Source organism: Dermacentor albipictus, chromosome 3, assembly GCF_038994185.2.
Source record: "Dermacentor albipictus isolate Rhodes 1998 colony chromosome 3, USDA_Dalb.pri_finalv2, whole genome shotgun sequence".
Lineage (NCBI taxonomy): Eukaryota > Metazoa > Arthropoda > Arachnida > Ixodida > Ixodidae > Dermacentor > Dermacentor albipictus.
The window spans coordinates 10015860-10039097 of record NC_091823.1 but is presented as its reverse complement, the minus strand read 5'-3'; positions in this window follow the sequence as shown (position 1 = coordinate 10039097).

Genomic DNA, 23238 nt, shown 5'->3' with positions numbered 1-23238 from the left:
GGGATCGAACCCGAAACCTGGCGCTCTGCAGCGCAACGCCATAATCGCTGAGTTGCACCGCAGTGGGTAGCTGTGCTGTGTCAAGCTTTGCACGGTTTGGTGCGACCGTAAAAAGGCCCAGACTCTTCCCTGTGCTGAAAAATAAACCTGAAATAGTCGTACGGGAATGGGCACTCTCTTTACATCGTAATATCACATCAAAATCGATTTGCGAGCTCTCTCTCTCTTTTTTTTTATTTCCAATACTGTTAGCCCTACCGGGCTGTTACAGGGTGGGAATACAGAGCACAAAGTTCAAGCAAATATTGCTTTCAAGTTTTCCTCAGAAGGGTCAACCATGTTATTGCTCGGAAATACTGCCGAATTCAAGTTGTTCCATTCAACAATTGTCTTGACGATGAAAGAGTGCTTAAAGACATCAACTCATGGCACATAAGGCTTTATAGTGTGATTGTGATTAGTTAGCGGTGAAACCCTTCCAGGAGACTTCAAATACAAACTGTAATTCAGGTTCAGCTTTTTGTGATATAGTTGATATAAAAACTTAAGTGCGATTTTCCTGCGCACAGCCAACGTAGTGAGACCAGCCCTGACGAGCATGGAGGTTACCGAGTGCGTTTTATCGTAGTCAGAAAAAATAAACCTAACCGCCATTCGCTGAATGCGCTCTAATTTATCTATTATTTATTGTTGATGAGGCTCCCAAATTATACAAGCATACTCTAAATTTGGTCTAACAATAGTAGTGTATGCCTTAAGCTTAAAGTCTGGAGCAGCATCTCTTAATTTACTCTGCAACAAGCCAAGCTTGCGCTGGGCTGATCCACATATGTTTTCGACGTGTTCATTCCATTTGAGGTTACTAGTGATTGTTACGCCAAGGTATTTCAGCTTTGTAGAACGCTTAATTACATTGTTATTTACAGCGTACGAAAACATCAATGGAGTTGTCTTATTCGTAACTGTCATACAAACAGATTTATCAAAATGGATTGCATGTGCGATTTATCACACCAGTTATAAATTCAGCATAAAGCATCATTTAGTTGTTCTTGATAAGAAAAACTCCTAACGCGGCAAAACAAGAGGCAGTCATCGGCAAACAACCGCACTTCAACCGTAGGATGTACATTAGTTGCAATATTCTTAATATACAGAAATTGGACCCCAAACCGACCCCTGAGGTACACCTGATGATACAGGAAGGAAGGAGGAACGCTCGCCATCTATTTCAACAAACTGTTCTCTGTTGTGTAACTAAGCCTGAATCCATTTAATAATTTTTTAATCTACTTTGTGCCCATAGAGCTTTTCAATTAGCTTGGTATGGCTAACCCTATCAAATGCCTTTGATAAATCCTGAGCGATGACATCAACTTGTTCGCGACAATTAAGGGCCTCTGCAAAACTGTGTATGGTTTCAAACAATTGCGTGACTTCACCTCTTAACCTTTAATATCTCTTTCTCGGAGTTGCCGATATCATTTCGCAGGTACTTGTGTCACGTTGAGTATGCAAATTTCACTATGACTTGAGAACTCTGGTTTCAGTTGGTTGGTGGATTGAGAAACTTTATTGAGGTCCTGCAACGCGCGTGTGAGCGCACAGCGGGCTTCAGCTGGTTTCAGTGCCTCGAGGAAATCCAGGCACGTGGTCTATACAGCAGTTGGAGAAACTCTTCCGTGATTTCCTCATTTCCGACTATCCTTCGTCTCCCCGACTGTAAGGGAAAAGCGTTTTCGCGTTGCCACGGTTACCTGTGTGGCAATAGCGCATTAATGCCCCTCGGCGTGCACGGGGCATAACGTAATCGCTTGGCTCCGATCGTGTGTGTGTTGTTGGTAAGGAGGAGGAGCGATAATAGGGGGGATGGGTGATCGCTAACTATTTGTTGCCGCGAAGGTCGTCTGGGCAAAGGAACGTGTCTCTGAACTGAGCTGCAACCGACTCCATGGAGAAGGGTGAAGTTGAACTCAACGCTATCTCTGGTATATGTAACATAGCTTCGCAAAATGAGAGTTGCGAATTTGATTCTTGAATGTGTTTCTTCTACAGAGCAATATATTGATTGCCTAAACGATGTATGCAGTCTAAGGACTCAAAGCAAAACGTGTCTTGTCACAGACGACCTATAGTGGAGGGCTTCGGGTTAGTTTTGACTACCTCTGGCCTTCTAACGTGCGCTTAACTCACAAGGCGCACGCACTCCGGCATTCCACGTTCATCAAAATGAGGTTGGCGCGGCGACGAATGGAACCTGCTTCAAACAGCACTCAAACGTATTTTGTCGCCCCTGGCAAAGGCCAAGTTATTCTGCCCCTTTTTACTCTGGTACGAAATTAAGGTGCATCGTATTGGCAAACTTAAGCGTCACCTTACGAGGCATTACGAAATGTAGAAGAAAAATAAACACGCGATTTTCGGGCGTCGGTTTAATGCTTCGTGGACAATCAGCGAATGAATAAAGACGAATGAATGAAAAAAAAAAACGAAATGGAATGCAATTTGCATCCAACGCACACTAACGTTGTCCCGCTAGTGAAACGCGCGCTGGGGAAGCAGTGCGAGGGGGCGACGGGGTGCCCGGCGCCCTTTCCCAAGTTCCTCCCTCTCGCGGCCGCAGCCTGTAGAAAGCAGGCACTGCGTTGCAACCTAAAAGTGCTCTTTTGTCCCATGGACAACAGCTTTACCCTTAAAGGTGTAAAATGAATTGCTGCACACGACAGCGAGCTCCAATTACACCGACGATGAGAGAAGCCGTAGTCAAAAACGGTGTACTAATGTACTAACCGTGTGCCGAGATATCGGACGCAAAGTTATGGCAGGGAATGCCCATGAAAGGCCATTTCGTGCGGTTATCGTTCGTCTGTTCACTGTTTCATGCAGTATTCGTGTCGTATTGCTTACTTGCCACAAGAAGTCGCAAAAAAAAAAGGACAAATGAACCCTTTATGGCATATGCATGATTTACACAGCTGTTGTCGTTCCACAGGTGCGCTCGAGCGAGGCGGCAGCTGGCTGCAGGGCGTCGCTCATTTGCCCCGTGCGTCGCCATGAGGATCGTGTCCGATGGGGTCGTCTCGCGAAGCGCTCTCGCTGTTCTCGTTGATATTCGGGGGCACGTGGCGTATACAGCAAGCGTGGCCGTGCGTTCTGGGCCAGGCTTGCGCTGTTGACGTTAAGCATCGCCCTTGGAGATTCATTTTTCAGACTACTCCTGCTGGACCGGCGTGACTGGAGCGAGGGGGCTCTGGTTCTGCGCGTGAATACGCTGGCGACGCGATCGCTTCGTCCGCTTGCGAACTGACGCTGGCGCCTCCTTGTGCATCAAACTATCCGTGCTCATCTGTTTCAGAAGTTGTGGCTTCCTTTTTTATCTTGGAACGATATTTAGAGTTTGTTTGAACAATGTTTAGAGTTTGCCTCATAAATTCCATCTAAATTCGAGCATATTGTTGCCTCGACTGTACATAAAGCTTGGTGATGGCATTCGGCACCGCGGGGGCATGTCGTCTGGCCAGTGCAGACAGCGCTAAGATGGCTAAAACATTAAATACTTGTGGCACAGCGGTGGTCGGGGCACAAAAGGGCGCGCGGGATGTCTGACATAGTCCGATCGGCGTGGGCGGGTAGGATGTCTCCCTCGAGAAGCAGCTTAATGCCTGTCGAACATCCAAACCAATGGAGACGAATGATCTTGACTGTTTAAAACTACGCCTCTCACAACTCTCTGTCACTGATGTCAATCACGACGTCAGAGATGGCTCCGGCCCTAGTGATTAACAATAAAGAAATGTGCTGTTTCAAATATGACAATAATCTATGTAGAGTGTTAATATACACATCACCATCTGTGGCTGTGAGCAGGTACTTAGCATATAAATTGCAAGGTGCTCAGGGAGGCCAAACTCAAGCCTAGTGTTCCATGGGGATATACAAATTGAATGACGGATAACAAATGCACCAACTCATTTCTGTAGTGCCTGCATTGAACAGGGCTGAATGCGTTTACTTAATGTCCGTATTGTTATTATTCTTTTTTTTTTTGCTACCTTGCGGTGATTCATCCCAATTGAAAAATATTTACTCGGATAAAATCGGTTCGCAAGGTGCGCGCTGTTAACGGTCATCGAGAGCACCTTTGTGCTCACGGTTCAATAGCAGATGTTTATTTTCATAACATCCGCTATGGAAACTCTCCTATATAGTGGTTCGGAGGTATTACGCTCCACTCATGCAAGTGGACTAAAAAATAAACTCGGGTGAGTCAGTTGCATCTGCACACAATTACATGACTCGGAGAGGACGGTTGACATATAAATGACTTCAAGGTAAAAGAATGAGCGTTTTCCGCGAGCTCGTATGGTTTTTCTTTCTCTCTTTTTTGTCAAGGTATGAGACGGCAATAATATTTTCGCATAGTCTACAAAGAATAGGCTATCCCGAAACCTCGCAAGCGCAGGTGCTATTGTTTTCATCCTCCTCCCCTTCGCTTTGTCTGCGCGTTCCCCTTCCCCCTGGCGCGTACAGCAGCAGGACAGAGTCAACGAGCTCCTGCCGTCTTTGTTGTTCCGGAAATTGAAAAAAAATGTCTAGTTTTGTATACAAAAATCTAGCTCGGTGAAACAGGTCCTATATAGCAAGATAGAATAGAAAACCTTGCGAAGTTCCTTGGCAGCTTTGCGGGTCAGAATCTCCTAGGTTGCAACATTGATGATGATGACGACGACGACGACGACGACGATAATAATAATAATAATAATAATAATAATAATAATAATAATAATAATAATAATAATAATAATAATAATAATAATAATAATAATAATAATAATAATAATCACCTCTAAGGAAGAAGAAAGATAAGCTTGTGACTGATGCCGTCACCGAGTTCCAAGGCTCTACATCTACCAAACCAAGCTAACGCGGGTAAACTCGGGTACAGGCAAGCCGCTGTCTCATCGAGTGATACCTTTCCTCCCGACCTGCCGCTGAGGACTGATGACGTGTCGCTCGGCTCGGAGACCAGCGAGCAGGCCGCCGTCTCCGACTACGCCGTCGGCCTGGCCCACAAGAGGGCGCCGAGACGCGCCTCGCCGCCGCCATGGTTCTCCACGAGATCCACGCAGTCCATGCTATCTACACGTTCCGTGAGATCCACACGCTCACGGTGACACACTTGTCCAGCATGTGCTCGTCGTTACGGGAGCTGATACCTCGGCCGGCTCGCAATGTCGCCGTCGCCGACGCGCGCCCGCGGCACTCGCACGATCGAGAGGACAGCTGGTTTAGCCCAGGTCTTGGGCCAGGTCTTGGTTTAGCGCGAGGCCTTGGACCTCCAAGGCCTCGCGCACGAGCAGCTCCAGGTGCGTTGGAGGCGCCAGAACCGCCGCGGCCTCTGCCGGCGCCACACGGCTTCGCTGACAGCTTTCACGCACACCTTTGTCATTTTTCGTTCGCACGGTTCGTGCTGATAAAGCGCACGAAGTATTTGTCCTGCTTCGTCTCTTCGAGTACCACCTCGAGCGATACGAAAGGGAATGCTTCATTGGCTTTTGAGAGGTTACATTTGCGAAGCACGCATGCCCTGAACGATAGCGTTTGAGAAGGCTAGCTGTTCAAATAATCGCTACTCGAATACGAATTCGGCGTTCTCTGCGATGCTACTCACGACTGCACATGTTTCCTGACGCTGCGCTGCCATCATGTCCCTCTGCATAGTCGAGTCATGGATGACCTATTTACACGAAGGCACACACACCTAGATACACTTGCACCGGCGTAAATTGGGAACACATTGTCGATGACAAGCGCCCCAAGCACCGTTCTTGGTATACCATAGGGATGTGGCAAGTGCCACGTAATGCCATGCAACGTATATCTAGTGGTTCGCTCGAATTTTGAACGCTAGAGCATCTCATTAACGGGACGCCTTCGGACGTCCCTGGTTGTCCCTGGTTCCTGCTTGCCTCGACAGAGCGACCGTTTCGTTGACCTGCAGTGGTGTTTTGGCTGAGTATCGGGTGGTTTAAGGTGTCTCAATAAGCGTATTTTAGTTCCTGGTTGATTGGCATTCCTTGCGTCAGCCGTCTTGAGCTGATGTCGACCAGTTCTCCTGGCCAGGCGCGATCTGCCTGGTCAGCATCCCTGCCACCTAATGAATTGCCCATAGATTTATTTTTTCGCAGTGGCGTCAGCACTATTCCTGTGGCGCTTGTGCCTACCAATGGAGGCTCCATCAGGATCACGAATCCTCAGGCTGTCCAGAAGGCACTCAAGGCCACGTCTAACCAATTCCAGACCATCACTGATGTACGAGCGTTCGGACGGGGAGGTATAGTGTGTCGTTCACCCGACCAGACCTGTGTAGAAGACCTCTTGAAATGCACTTCATTCGCTTCCACCCCGGTGAGTGCTTTTATTCCGCCTCACCTTGCGTGCACCAAGGGTCTTGTACGGGGCGTAGACTCCCGATTAAGTCCTACTGAAACCCTGGACAAGCTATCCGCAGCAGGCGTCATTGCCATCTACCGTTGCAATCGACTGGCCAATAACGAGAGGGTTCCGACAGAATCTGTTATTGCAACGTTTGTGGGCACATCATGTCCATCTGAAATAAAGGTGTGGCCTCTTGTGTTCCGTGTAGAGCCGCTTGCGTCACGTCCAATCCAGTGTAAGAATTGTTGGAGATTCGGGCACAGTGCAGGAGGATGTAAGTCTAGCTGGCGTTGCCGCACCTGTGGGGATGGTCATTCTTCAAGTGAATGCTCTACTCAATCTCAAAAGTGCTGCCTCTGTGGGGGAGAACACCCAGCAGACTATTCGAACTGCTCAGCTCGCGCTCAAGAAATACAAATTCTTGAAATAATCGACCGCCGTCGTTGCTCCCGAAGAGATGCAATTTCAGTTATCAAAGACAGGGCCTTCGGATACTCTGGTGTTACAGCGCGCAACACTCCGAGCATGGATCTTAACCTCTCAGAAGCAATTGACTCTGCTGTGGAAAAAGCAATGGCTAAAGCGATGGATAAATTGATATCCAGTCTCTCTGATTGCTTAGCGCAAATCATTTGCAGTCACATGATGCAAATAATGCAGCCAACTAGGACACCAATGCAGTGCCCAGTATCTAACGCCACACCTCGAACGCCTAGCAACGAGGTAGAGACGCCTTCCACAGTTGAAGAATATTCCACAGACACTACTTCGCTAGTCCAAACACGCGAGCATGAGCCCTCTTATTCAGACACTGTTATTGTCACAGACATGGAACTTGACACTCGAGCTCCCAAACGTATGGGGTCCCCAATTTCAAAAACTATGAAACCAAAATCAAAAAAGAGTCAACCAACTCCTGTGCTTACTGAAAGTATTCTAAAGGCGGCAGTTGCCGCTGCTGTGCGTTCAACACCATTGGACAGTTGAATGTGCTGCAGTGGAACTGTCGTTCTATATTTTCAGCTTCAACAGATTTATCTTGCCTATCTATTCAATTCAATCCAGATATCTTACTTCTTCAAGAAACGTGGCTTTCACCAGACAAAAATTTTCATTTAAAAGGTTTTCGGTCCTTCCGATTAGATAGAGACTCGCGAGGTGGAGGATTAATGATACTTGTTTCCAGTAAAATTTGTCACAAGGCAAAAATTTCTTTTCAAATCATGGACTGCGACTGTGAAATTTTGGCCATAGATTTATGTCTCCCAGGATACCATCCATTTTCAATTATAAATGCTTATTTCCCCATCGGTGTGCAAAGTACGCGTCAACTTGATAGGGCTGTGGCTGCATGTAGAAAAGAAATTTTGTTTGTAGGGGATTTTAATTCACATCACGTGTCGTGGGGACAAAAAACAGATTTGTGTGGTAAGCGACTTTGGGAGTGGACTATTGATAGTCACCTTTCATGTCAGAACACAGGACAAGTAACGTTTGTTAGAGGACCCTTCCGTTCAGTGTTAGATTTGACATTTTGTAGCGCTGGCATCAAGGTTTTGTCGTGGGTAGCGGTTGAATCAGCAACCAACAGCGATCATCTCCCTGTGTCATTTGAAATCAATTGTCAAATAACAGCTTTAGATTACCAGGCATGCACATTTATGGACCATACGAAATTTAAGACTTTCTTGCGTTCTGCCGTTTCGAAACTCGCCAATGCCAATGATAAGGAAATCGCTTCAACCATTTGCTCAATTCTAGAGGATTCCCGGAAGCAAGCTGAATTTGTCATCCCTTCGGCTAAAGGCACCGCTTGTCGTTGGTGGAATAATGAGTGTACGCGGGACTATAGAAAAAGAAAGGCCGCTTGGAAAACGCTTTTGCATAATCAGTGCCCGACCAATTGGAAAAATTATCAGTTTTATTCTGGTGTATTTAAGCGTACTGTTAATCGAGCCAAAGAGGAATACGATATTAGACATTACGATTATCTATCTAATTCAAAAAATAAGCGTGCTTTATTTTCATTCCTTCGAGCTAGAAAGGTGCTACCAACACCCTTAACATTAGATTCAATTGTTTTGACCCCGCAGGAACTGAGCGCCTCCCTAGAAGGGATTGCCGAAGGCTTAGAAAATCGATTTACGGCCAGGCTTCCGGCTATTCATTCTACATTAGGCCCTTGGGATGACTTTACTCCAATTTCCTTAGCTGAACTAAATGAGACTTCCCTATGTTTACCGAATTCAGCCCCTGGCCCTGATGGCGTCACAAATGCAATGTTAAAAATATTGTTACAGGAATCGCCTAGCGTTCTTTTAGACCTGGTGAATTATTCAATTAAATATGCATGGATTCCGTTGCACTGGAAGCTTGCCAAGGTAATATTGATGCTTAAGAAACAAGAAGGAAGGTATGTATTAGAGAACATTAGGCCCATTGCGCTTACATCAAACGTAGTAAAATTCATTGAGAGGCTCCTTCACCGTCGCATCATGAAATTTGTTAATGATAATTCCCTTCTTAGTCCCTGTCAGATTGGCTTCAGGGCCGGCTGCTCCATCTGGCATGCCCACGTCGACTTAGAAAGCCGCATACAACTCGCTCGACGTCATAGGCAATACGCTGCCTTAGTGACGCTCGATATCGCTAAAGCATACGACACTGTGGAGCACACAATATTGATCAATCGGTTAACTTCCTGTGGTGTTCCTGGGTATATAGTAGCGTGGATTCGGTCATTCTTAGGTGAAAGAGAATTCTATTGCTACGCAAGCGGCGTTTCTTCTTCTAGACACAAACAAACGAGAGGCGTACCGCAAGGCTCAGTTCTTTCCCCGGTACTTTTTAATATTCTCATGAGCACATTACCTTGTCATCAAGAAATAACTACTTATGTTTATGCAGACGATATTGCGTTTTTTGCATCTGCAAACGACATCCACACGCTATACCAACGGCTGCAAACTTACCTTTATGATCTGGAGAGGTGGTTAGATACTAGTCACTTCACCCTCAATGCCAGCAAATGTGCTGTTCTCGTATTTCCGATACGTGACATAGTGCACATTTCCTTGTCTTACCACCTTCAAGACATACCACAGGTGGAATGTGTTAAATACCTCGGAATTATTTATAATGCCTCTCTCAACTGGCGCTCACACATAGATCATTTGACTGGGAAAGGTACCCGTGCAATTGGCATATTGCGTAGGCTGAGCAGTCGTCGAATAGGATTGGGAAGAGATACACTCCTAATGATATATCGTATGTACGTTCGCCCTGTATTAGAATTTGGTTGCGTGCTCTTCTCTGGAGCTCCAGCCTACATGTCCCGTCCTCTAATCCTCTTAGAAAGAGAAGCATTACGTCTGTGTTTAGGTCTTCCTAAATTTGTTGCAAATTCTATTCTTTATCTAGAATCCCGTGTTCCGCCACTTCCGTGCAGGTTCCGGCTTTTGACGGTGCAGACGTTCTTAAGGATTTACGAATCACCACTGCGTCATCCCCAAATAATCTTTATTTCACAACCTGCGTTGTTTTTCGGTGTCATCTGGCCGCGACTACATAATCCGCAAATTATATTTGTGCAAAAATTACTTGACTCTTTGGGCGTGCGCATATGCGATGTTCTTCCTATTACCGACAGAGCTGTTGCCACGGATATTCAATTTGATGACATCTTTCCTAATAATGCAAAATTACTTCCACACCATATTCTAGACGGTATATTGCAAGATCATCTGAAAAACCTTCAAACAAACGTTGTAATTGCTACAGATGCTTCACAATGTGAAGAAAAGTCAGGTATAGGAATTTTTTCCCCGATTCTAGATTGGACATTTTCTCTTCGGCTGCCAGATTTCATACCGATTTTTTTAGCCGAATTCATGGCCGTGGTGCTGGCATTACGCAAATTAGGACCATCAATTACGTCAGCCGTGATAGTCACTGATTCTTTATCACTGTGCTCATCCCTTACTGCTTCTAGTGATTCTCGCGTGATGAGGACATTTCAATCACTGGTACCTGCTTACTTGAGAAGTGTGCGTTTGATTTCGGTGCCTGGCCATAAAGGACTAATCATTAATGAAATTGCAGACTCTCTAGCCAAGGCATCGATAAGTGGCCCGATTCTTCCTTGCTGCCCTTTGACTGCTTATGTTACTGCAGCTAGATTTCGCAGGAGTATCATTATACAGTCAGTATCAGGCTCCACCATTACTAACTCTGCGGATTACGGACATCTCCTGCACCCTTGGAACAGAGATTTTTGCCGAACACGGAAAATTGAAGTGTCTATCACGAAGCTGCGCTGCCGTATACCTGCATTGAACTTCTACCTCCACAGGTCTGGTCTGGTCCCCTCACCATTATGCTCATTCTGTGGCGAAGCGGAGACAATCGACCATTTCTTGTTGTCTTGCAGACGTTTTTCTATTATAAGAAAACGACTACTCGAAATCCCGCTTCGCTCTATTGGTCTAACTTTATCAGTGCCTGTGATCCTGTCTTTTGGAGCCTCCATTGTTGGGTTCAGCACCAGAAATGTTTGCTTGGCGATCCAAAATTACCTCATTGAAACCAACCGATTTCCATGTTAGATTGATCGTTCTCCCTCCCAACCATAGCTTTTTTTTTATTTCTTATCTTTTATTGATTATTATTGTTATTATTATTATTATCTTATACCCGGTTTTCATCTGATTATTTCCTTTTTTCTCCAAACACAAAACGTTTACTTTTAAACTCACACGCCCAAATTGTTAACTCCCTTGTTATCATTATTATTTTAGGCACCTAATTAAACCGCCCGATTCTTGGCCAATCCCCCACTGTGGGTATGTGCCACGGCCACTAAGGACGACAACAACAACAACAACAGCTGCCGCTGTCTTCCAGCCTGGACCGCCTCGAGGCCCGTGTTCAGGCAACGAAAACAGTCCATCATGATGCGCTACCGGGGCACCCCGCATGTGTTGCCGCGGATCGGCCAACTCCGCTTCAGGCCGTCAGTGCCCGCCGATGGGCTCGGTGAGCAAATAACAAATTTTGCAATTAACAAATTTTGAGGTTTGGTCAGGAGATGAGGGAGACCGGTTGGAGTTTAACGGGCACCTCATCCGAGAATCGAACCGGCGACTTCGTTTTCAGTCGCAGAACGCCACTGTCACTCACTCATTGCCGCGGGTGAGCTGTCGTCCTTCTGACACCAATGAAGGAATGCCACGACCTTCGATGTGCTGTCACACGAAGCTTACATACAATGATGAAGCCAAGGAAAGCATATAGTTCGTGGTTTCGGCTTCCAGCGGAAGAAAGTTGTTATTTCTTCAAATTTCGTTTTCTTCTTGGTCTAGAATACAAATTTTGTCGCCAATGTGCTCCTCATTCTCCATAATTTCTACAATTCAAGAAAGAAAAATTCCGGCAGAACCCATTTCGTGACTAATATGTCCACGTTAAGGTGATTAGCATTGAAGGAATGTAGCAGCACGTATTGTCGCCGCAGAGACGTACGTACGAGACGTGTACGTAGCTGGATTAATCTCCCGCGCTTCCCACTGAACACGCTGCGTCATTCAACGACACCGCCGCGAAGACCGCGCGTGGCGCTCGTGGGTTCGATTGCACCCATGCAGCGGATAAATTATTATTATTATTTTTCGTCATTCATGTGCCACCCATACTAAGTGTCAATATACGAGTAGTTACCCAAGTTGGCGTCAGAGAGTTTCACTAAAGAATGGCGCATACCAAGTGGTATACATACCCATGCACCCAAGTTGGCCTCAACAAATGTCGTTGGAGAGCGGCACATACCGGGCGGTACGTGTCCAGTGACCCAAACATGGACGTCAAATGGGTTCACTGGAGAGCTGCACACGCCTGCCGGCACACACCCAGTGACCCAAGTTGGCATCGAAGAGGGGGACCGAAAAACGGCGCATATGCAACGGAATATACCGAGTGCTCCAAGTTGGTGTCAACGAAATTCATTGAAGAGTGGTACCGTCAGCCGCAAAAGTTTACGTGATGCAGGGCCTGTCAAGAAGCTGAATTCTGGCGAGGCGTGGTCACACAGCCTGGAATTAAATTTTCGAACGTGTAGTAGCCTTCGCCACATAAACAGTGATTCACAAACAGCAATTTGCTTTTCGTTTGAGAGCTTTGACTGTCGACAGCTTTCGCTGCCATTCCATCTTCACAAAGTGTAATGGTTGTCACTTCTTTTTACTTGCTTGTAGTTCAAACAAATGAATGCCCACCCAAGTGAATAGCAGTCGCACAGAAAAGGAAAGAAGTAACATTTTTGCTGCGCACATATTGCGTTCTTTCCCATAGTGCTATGCGACATCATTTCTCTTTTGTTACTTTAGATAAAACATAATTCAAACTGATACATAACGGGGCTTACTTCGAGTAAAACATCAGTAAACAACTAGGATGAACATGTGCAACGGTATCGAACCTTCTGGAGCAGCCAGGGCTACGGCATGGTTACCGCATCGTGCAGTGTTCTTAATGTCATATTTTATAATCAAAAAACTTAGTGATTTCAACATTCAGGTATTGGACGCAAACTAATCATTATTTCTGGGGATGTCTGGACGGTCACCTTCACTGTAAGATCTGAGGACCTTACTTCGTAGCCGTCTGTGTCAAAATCGAATTCAAGCCATGCGCGCCAAAGTCGGATTCAGAGACACTGCTGATGAGTCCTAGTATCCACCATCGTGGACGTTGACTCGGTAGTAAACAATGGCTTAGTTGTGCCATCTATCAAACAAAATGTACGCGTTTGCCTCTGTTCCTTTACAGTTCCATTGCAATGTGTTCTATTGATTTACGACTGATGTGAAGAATTAGGTAATGAAACTCATGTGGTCGCCTGCCGTAGAAACCGCCCACGCTCCAATCTAGCATTTCGTAATGACATGTGGCCGTTCAGTAACGGCCCATTTGATCCAAACTCAGCCTGATGAGAGCAAATTCTTCCGAACAGCAATGGAAGACCATTGGGGACGCTTGGCAACCACCATTTGTTTTCTACAAATCTTTAACAAGTGTATCCACAGGGAGACGTCAGGTAACACGAGGTTATGCGTCCCTTAACTACGAATGCAGTGTTATCGGTCATGTTGTTCTCTGCCGCCTGTTTCGTGACGATGTACTGCCATCATATTTCCTGCTACACGGCTTCACGTGGTAGTTACCAAGAATCGAACCCTTCGGTTTCCCTGACTCGTCTTCCCTGACGCTCATTCGATGTACCGTGCCGAGGAACGCCGTCCATTAACTTTAATCGAACAGTGCGTTTAACTGCTCTTTTCTTCTTTTTTTTCGCGAATAAAAGTTCGTTCTCATAAAAAAAAGAAACTGGGTCTCAGTTCGCATATCTTCTCTTTCGAAAGTGCTGCTCGACATTGACTGGCCGCCTTCGCTAATAATATGCCTGCCCGTAACAATATGTCAAACATCAGGAGTGGCTGGAATTTGCTCTTACGAACAACTGCTGCGTGAGATGTTTGTTTTAATATGGGCTTGAATATTTAGTGAAAATGAAATGAGAGAAACTAACAATGTCGAAAGAAAACAATGGAAAGAATACGGTTATTTGAACTAACGAGCATTGAGTTGTTCTACACATGTAGCCACTTCACTGGAATGAGAGAGAGGGATAACGAAGCTCAAATCATTCCCTGAATACCCAGTTGAACAGCGATAAACAGGGCCTATATTCACCAAAATGATCGTGCGCTTAGCATGTTCGTAAGAGCAGATACCAGCCATTTCTGACGTTGGACATAGGATTAGTGAAAATAAGTGGCCAATAACGAGGAGCAGTGACGAACGAAAAGCTTTGCAAGTTGTGCCCTAGTTTCTTCGTTTCTTTTCTCCTTCTTTATTTATGGTTTTCTTGAGACATCAACAATATGACTTCGGCACACTCAGAGTGCTCTTGGTAATCATTATTTTATTTCGTCATCATGTCCAACTTTTTGACATTGAGGTTCTTCTAAGTCTGTTGTCTAGGTTTGGCAATAGAACGCTCTTACCATAGGCGTCCGGAAAGAGCTGCAGTTACTGTCGTTTGGAAGTAGGAATATTCAGATGGAAAACTTCTGCAGGCTGATGCCACGTACAGCGCAGATATTACTGCGGGGCAAGGAGAAAAAGCTATGAAATGGTAGTTATCTTTGATAACAGCTATGCTTCAGAGTTAAATATGGTCGGACAATGGATACTTGAGGACAACTTATCATAAAAAAAATGAAAATCGTATCACCGAAAGTACATACTTAAACCCAAGTACGTGTGAAAAAGCAGTATTCTATATCACTATTTTTATAGGCTCGATTGCGGATGATGTGCGTCAGTAATTCATATGCAGTAATTTACTATAAGATCCTCTTATCGATAGTAACGTTCTAAGTTACACGCACGCGCTAGTACTTCAAAATAACGTCTGAAGATCGATTTTTTGGAAGTTGTCTTCTCCACAAATGTTCTATATTTGCGGAGAAGCCAGCTTTTAAGGTGCTTTTGTACGCACGAGCAGACACCCCCGAAACATTCACGTTCGTAAATACGGGCCAAGAGCAGCTGCTTCAGTGCAAGAATCAAATAGTAGCACGTTCGTTCTGGATGACGCTTCAGACGTTATTGGGCCCAAAGGCTGTAGGACCCCCTTTCTTCGACTCAAAATATCAATCAGTTGTGGTGTTTCAGCCTTGTGGTTTTAAAGCAACATTTTCGAGGTACGTTCAAGAAATGTCCAGAGATTGCAGGCCTGCAAAAAAACATAAAGAAGAAAGAAACAAACAAATTAAGCAACCAACAAATAAACGAACAAATGAACCAACGAACGAGTACAGTAGAGGTAGAGGAGCTCCGAAGAGCCTCGTAGAATGATTCGTCTTATCACAGTTGCCCGCGTGAGTTTCTGTTTACTGCCCACTGAACTAAAGCTTGGAGCAAAACCCATCTGTAGAGTAGACGTCACTATTTCGATTAAGGATGCATAAAATAGTATCAACAACAGCAAGGAAGCACACAGTATAGGTATGCCCTTTCAAGCGTGGAAGTTAAGGTATCTTGATATTGCATCGCATGGGACAGAGAAGGAAGAACGAGATATGATCGACAGATCGAACCAACGATCTCTGAATCGCACCAGTTCTAAAAACCAGGTGCGCACTCTGCACAACTATTATCGTCTGCTTACTGCTATTCTTCGCAAGAGCCGACATATTAAAAAGAAGCCAGCGCATCAGGTTTTTTTGTTGTTGTTGTTTCGTGTTGTTCGTTTTTATAGGTATTTACCAGAAAACCTACTTCCAATTACTCGTTTGATCCTTGCTCTTCAGTAGATAAGGCTCAATGAGGGGAACAGCGGTTAGTTCTTTAGCAACAAAATAATAACAAGAAAGAACGTCATCTTGACGTCGGACGAGACATGATGACGTTCACATGCACAGACTGGTCTTTTTTTTTTTTTTTTCAATAGGCGTTGAAGTAGAGAGCCTTAGTTGCTGTTGTGAATTACAACACTCCTTCGCATTGCTTCTTGGAAAATAAATGGGCCTGTACAAAAAAAAAGAAAAAACACCAGCTAACCAGGCGGGTAGATGAAAAACCTGCTTGCACCGATGCTGCGCCTTAAATCAGACCGATGAGACTAGGGAAATTACACACATAACCCAATGTATTGTTTCGATTGGATGGCCAACGTACTCCTGCAACACTATGCAGGCTCCACAAATCAGACGGATGGGTGTCGCCACCTCTCGGTAAATAGCAGAAAGGGCTGCAGCGCCGCACGGCATTCGAGATGAAAACGCAGAGACCGCTACTTAATCTCTGAGGCCATGCCAGTCGTCGCAGAGTCCAGAGCAGCCTTTCACTTCTTTTTCCTCGGCTGCATTTACTAAAACGAAGCTTTATTTATCTACTTTCCCGGGTTTCACATGGCTGCCTGGCTGCCGGGTTATGTTGGGTCACTAGCTTATATTTGTGGAAGTATATGCGCGAATGTCATGTGAAACTACCAGCGAAGTGGTTTATACAACGCTTGTATGCGGACAAAGTATGCGTAGAATGATTATAACAGTTATTATATCACATTTCCTACACAGAATTTGAACGCATAATGTTGGGTCCCACCCACACCGATGTGCTAATGGAATTGGGAATTATATTTAACGTGTTCTTGTATTCCCGTTATTTTCTTCGATTTAGCCACTGTGTATATATGTCGGCTCACAGATAACTCTAAAGCATGCCGATTTTTAATAGAAAATGGCGGATGGGCGTTTGACCGTTGGTTCAATATGTTGCTTGCAGTGTGGGTGGCTGTGATCGTGGCTTCTTTGTAGACATTATATACCGGGGGCGACTTGATTGTGGCCGTTGGGGTGACTGTGACACTGTTTCCTTCCGGCCTACGTCTCACTAAACGCACGCCACTTTTCTAGCACGTCTAGCGAAGGCTAATCCTTACTCAAGCTGAAAAAGGAGAACTTGTCCAGCGCGGTATCCTTAATGGATGGGGATTCGTATGCAGTCAGCTGAAATAGGACCATGAAAATTCGCTATACAAACTATTATACAATGTGGACTGGTGCATCCTACTTTGGTTTCCATTGACTTTCTGTTGCATTCAGTAAAATGTATGTTGACATGCAACTGAATATCATGTATTATATTTCTGTAAGGAGAATTCGCTCAGCGTTATGCAGCGCCGTTTTGTGTCACCTTAGTCTCACGTCCCGTCTCCTAGCGCTGATATAGCATAATATACAAAACAAGTCCAACGCAGTGCGACAGCGCGCTCCGGATACTATCGGGGATTTCATTAAGTCCAAAGCGTCGCCATCAACGTACGTGGGGCGCCTAAGGATGCAATAGACAACGCATGATTGTGAAGCCAGCCTATTCCTCATCTCATTATCCTGCGGTTAACGCCTATTGCACCACTTTCCAGAGCTGCTCTCTGATAATAAGACATAGTTATTTTAATTCCCTCTACGTCGTTTCGTTCACGTTAGTGTATAGGTTCGCGCACATATCCATGCGCGACTGAACCAGCTTCTCGGCAGGTAAGCGCCTCCCTCCGATACTGCACCACACCAAGACTGCGGAAACCAAGAGTCGCCCGTTCAAGAGCGCATAACTATTCGCCCATTGAACACACATTAGGTTCCGGACATCTGAGACAACTAGTTATAACAACCAGATTTCCGAGTTTCGTGAACATCGTTATGATTAGACATGTGCGTTGTCAGAGTTCAACGCAACCGAAACTAGTGGCCCGGTTTAGTGCACAAATGACATGACGTAAACTCGCGTGTCTTACGATAGCGTTAGCTAGGCATTGAACGCAAATAAAATAAGGCAACCAGGTTTGCGCAAGGTTGCACTGGCATCACAAGGTCCACGTAGATTAGTGAAAAAGTCATCACAGATTTACCACATGATGCCTGAGGCTATTAGCCCCGAGAACGAACGCGAGCGGCGCTGCGAGCGCCGCTCGCGTGACGTCAGGGCACGGACTCGCGCCTGTCGTAATCCGCCTGGCCGTTGAGGCCGTGAAGACTCACCGTCCTCAACGCGCGGGGACTGCCTCGTCCTCCTCTCCTACCTAGGTGTAGGTTAAGAGGCGGGCACCCCAGCTCGGTGGAACAATAAAGTTTTCAATTCAATTCAATTCGCGCCTGTCGTCTGCTACAGTTCGGGCGTTGTCCTGGCGCTTTCTGCGGTGTTGTCGTTTGTTCGCCCTCGTTCTCTCTGCTTGTATACTTACGGTGGTCGTCTCAAATATATTTTTACGACGTCTTACTTTGCGAACATTTATTCAAAGAGCTAATTTCTTAGACAGCAATGCAGCTCTCGAAGGCAACGCTACAGTGCCAGCCGAAGCGACGCAGACCAGCCCATTGCGGGTTTTTCATACGCGGATAGACAATCGCAAAAGCATAGCCTATAGGAATCCAGTCATGATACCATACTTGCCGCGGTAAAACAAGTATGTCACAAAGATGGCTATATATGACTTCTACAGCAGTTACGTTGATTTTATTCCGCTAAAACAGGTTTGCTCACGACGATGTAGTTCATGGTATAATATAGAATTTTTGCATTTCCTCACAGAAACGCTCGGCAGTAGCACGGGGACTTAACTAATACTGGAGTTTAGATTCTACACGCCTCACTTGCTTCTTTAACTGCTTGTCGACATTAGGCGGTTCTTCACGTGTTTATTATTTTTTTAAGCGGCGGAAATTTGAAGTAATGTTAATGAAGGCTTACAGCTATTTACAGAGTACAAATAGGAATGTACCAATATATATTCCCTTTTCCGTGCTACACGTTCAACTCACCTCTTTAGAGCGCGTTTGTTAATGATTAATAATGTATGTTATGTTCCTCTTTTTTTTGTCTATGTTACCAAGTGTATATCATTTATTTATTTCAATGCCGCAGTGTGTTTTGCATTGTTATTGTAGAAATATTTCACTGTTCTTTCATATATTGTATAACTGCAATGTTTTATGGCCACTATATAAATGTCATTTATATGGCGCTTGATGTGTTACCCCATGCAGTCATACTGTACCTAAGGGGGTGAGGTTACCTCAAGCCGCGTCTGTGCTGCTTTTTTCCCTCATCCACCTCCATTTACCACTCCTCTGTACATGTGTGTGTGTAAATGGAAATTAATAAATCAAATCAAATCAAACTCACTTGAGAAATTTACTGGTGCTTGTTGCTTGAGGAATATACATGACGAATCTGTTTGGCGAACTGACACAGGATGCTCGGCCCAATTTTTTTAGTGAAGTATGCCTGCTGGACCGCACAGCTGCAGCCAGAAAGAAAGAAGTCGAAGCGTCAATGACTAGTAGTATGGGACATATTGAAGATATCGAAATTCCCCGGTGGAGGGTCAAAAATCAAGTGAAAGTATATGCAAGGCTTGTGGCGCTTTCTTTATGAATGTTTACGATTGGATTGGAGCAAACTTATTTTAGCCTGCAAGGTTCTCTTTTATGTACCGACGAAGCGAATAGTTATCCGTTTGTATAATTAAATAACGCTGGATCGAGACATGGTGAGACAGCAGGTGCTTGAATTTTCCTTTTGTAGGCAATCTAAGCTGCGGTGTAGTAGCTCGAGAATACTTTAGCAATTCCAGTTGGCGCTGTAAAAAAAATGCTTTATGGTTTTAATACGAAGTTGTAGTGAACTGATGGGTTTCGCGAACATAGCGTGCCTCGCCATACGGGCAGTCGACTACTACCGCTATGTGATCAGGGGTGTGCCATATTGTCGATAAAGGCTACTGAGGGCCACTATGAAACATTTCGTCACTTTCAATTGAGTGGCTCTCGGTCTTAACAACGAAACTTTTTCTCTCAGGTGATTGCTACTATGGTTTTTGTGAATTAACTATGTAAATACTCTACATGACGCGCCGTCGTGTTAGCAGCCATGAGCAATTCGTTTTTTGGAGGCCTGTTTCAGAGGGGGATGAAAGTAGCACCAAACTTTTTCATAAGAAATGCGCGCCTAACTATTTTTTTACGCATTAATGAATGGCCATATTTGAATTGAACAACACACCAGAGTAATAGGAATCATGATGACAGCTTTGCTGGGCAGTGTCTTTCTAACATCGCGGATAACATGCTGACGCCAATTACCAAATTTTTCTTCCACGCAAAATGCAATGCCTCTCATAGCTAAATACTAAAGGAATGTTAAGTGTTTAGCGAAGCATCATACACAACTTCGCGCGTTGAATTTGCAGATATTCTTTTTTTAGTCAAAATTTACCGATAGACACGGCGCATATATGCATTGCAAAACCTAGTAGACCCCTTTAACGCTACTTAGCTTGCGATATCCAAGCCGCAATGTTTCTCGACTCACACGCTTTTGAAGAAGAAACTGTGGTTAAGGTATGGCAGCTGAAAGAAGCCGACGTCTTCTTCAATACGTACGGCTCGAGCCACCCATACCCCAAGCATACACGAAGGGAACGAGCGCGCGCGGCAGCCGAGCGAGCCGGAGCGAGCGGCGTCCTGGCCGTGACGTCACTCGCGAGAGGGCGCCACTCCTAATTCTCGCCGCTAATAATGGTCTCATACTGAGAAGTCGCACATGGCAGCGGCCCTTTTCTTTTTTGCACACTTGTGATGGGGGCCCTGCGTCCAACGATTTGTCACGGTAGTTACGAGAGTTTCATATTGGGAACTCCGGAGTTGGAATAATTCCGGCATCATTCCACATTTCAAACAACCGGAATGGAATGGGAAAGAAATGATGGCACCAGTCGGTGGGTAGATGGAATGTGAATGGAATGTTAGCCTGAGATACCGAAATGTAGTTGGAATGGAATGAGCACATAGTCCTGAAGAGCTAAATGTTTATTTTAAGTGGAACTACAAACCCGGTAAGTTAGCGAACTAGACTAAACTTGGCCAATTTATTCAATTTCTCAATGTACCTCAGTACTGGGCTCTTACAGTATCTACCGATGTACGTGACTACACTTGTCACGGTGATTACAAAGAAAGCTGTATTCCGCACATTTTACGCTTCTGAAGACCCGGAAATCTTTCTCCATTACAACGTTGAAAAGAATTCAGAGACATCAATGTTTAGTTACTGTTTTAGCAGCGGTGAGGTAATGCCGTTAAGCTTCTGGGAGTCAAGCGCGCCTTGTCTACCGCTGTTCGCGCGGGTCGGATTTTTTTTTTTTTTTCAGTCGTCGTAACATCTGCTGATATATAGCGCTTTTTTTTTTTACGGCCTTTCTTATTGCCAGGGCACAAACAGATTGCCTGTGCAACGCCTCTCTTGAGCATAATGTCCATAATTTTATGGACATTATGGACACAGCTATGCAGCCATTGTTTTTAATTTTAAAATAAAGTGCTCCAAGACCATGCGCCTCTTTTGTTCGGTGACTGTATCAAAACAGCACTGTAACATAATTTACCGTTTCTAATTAGTGCATGGATGATGCAACAGGTATTTAACTGCATTACGTAATATCTTCTAAATGATTTATATAGAAAGGTTTAAAATGATACATAGTTCTGTGTTGTGTTTATGTGTGTTCTAATTCGAGTTAAATTTTATTTATTTCTCTGTCTACTCCTATTACACGTGTACTCATCTTGTGCACTCATTTTGTACATGTGTTCAGTGAAATTGTGAAACAAAGTTTTTTTTAAGTAGGGGCCCTGTATTCGTCAGACATGTGCTCTACTATCCGAGTGTTCGCGCAGTGCTTTCGTTAGGGCTAACGCTAAAGTTCTCACTGCGCATAGGCAGATAGATTTTGGCCGAAACCAAAACTGACACAAGCTTTCTTTCTGTGTGTCTTTTCTTCTTTCCTTTCTTCCTTTCTTTATCTTATATATATATATATATATATATATATATTAGAGGGATTGCAGGCGATAACGTGATGAGGAGAGACAACAGGCCACGCAGCGTGTTTCTCTTCGTGCGAAAAGATATTACATAATGTTATTCATAATGTTGCGAAGACTTCAAAAATATGTTTTTAGTAACTACGCACGCAAGGGAGGACCGAGTAGTAAATAATTGAACAGAATAAAGCGTTTCAGTTACTGGAATTGAAGGAATGGAAGGGTTCAGTTCAGCCCCTTCAGGAGTGGGAATGGTCCAGCTCTCACCATTCTGATGAGATAAAAGGTGTGGTATTGCGGGAATCGTTGCTACGGAGTGAAGTGCAAATTGAATGGAGGGGCCCTCTCTGCAGCACTGGTAGATATTAGGTCTAGCAGCTCGCACAGGCGGGTGACTGCTTGCCCTGTGCGACGCCTCTTTTCAGCAGGTAAGGGCCATAACTTTATGAAAGCAGCTATGGAACCATTGTTTTTAATTTTAAAATAAAGTGCGCCACGCTATAAGCGCTTTACAAAGCCCCCTAAGCTAGAGCTATCTCATACTGCCTTCTTATCGGTGTTTTCTTTCATCCAGGTACTTGGAAGATTCCGCAGGAACGCTGCGAAAAGTGCTCATCCTGGCCCGTCGGCTCCGCTGCAAGATGGACGACGAAACCTCCAAAGCGGCAGCGCCCTTCCTACGAAGGATGCCGACGGCAGCGCTTCGTCGTCGACTGGTGGGGCTAAACGGCGACCTGCTCGAGAATTCTAAGAGTCTGGAAGACTCGTCCGACGACGATGCGACGCATTTTAAGATATATGGGGTTTTGCGTGCCAAAACCCTTTCATATTATGAGGCACGCCGTAGTGGAGGACTCCGGAAATTTCGGCCACCCGGGGTTCTTTAACGTGCACCTAAATCTAAGTACACGGGTGTTTTCGCATTTCGCCCCCATCGAAATGCGGGCGCCGTGGCCGGGATTCGATCCCGCGAACTCGTGCTCAGCAGCCCGACACCATAGCCACTGAGCAACCCCGGCGGGTGATGCGACGCATCCATCTCTATACGCCGTGCAGACGAGACAAGGGCGATGCTCCTTGGTACCGCTGCCGACGAAGGCTTCTTCTTCGTGGACCACGTTATCAGCAGATTTTCGGAGTCCGGCTACTTACTGACCCGATGGCTCAAGTCGCAGGGAGTGGGTGACGTTGCCACCTTCGTGGAAGAATACGAGATGAACAAGAGTACTCATCTCCGTTAAGGACATAGAGACATTTGGTTTTGACAGGCTCAATCGTCCCTCTTTATAGTGGGCTTCACACGTGCCGCGGCTGCAGTTGAACACTTGCGGGCTCTATTATAAACGCAAGGCCA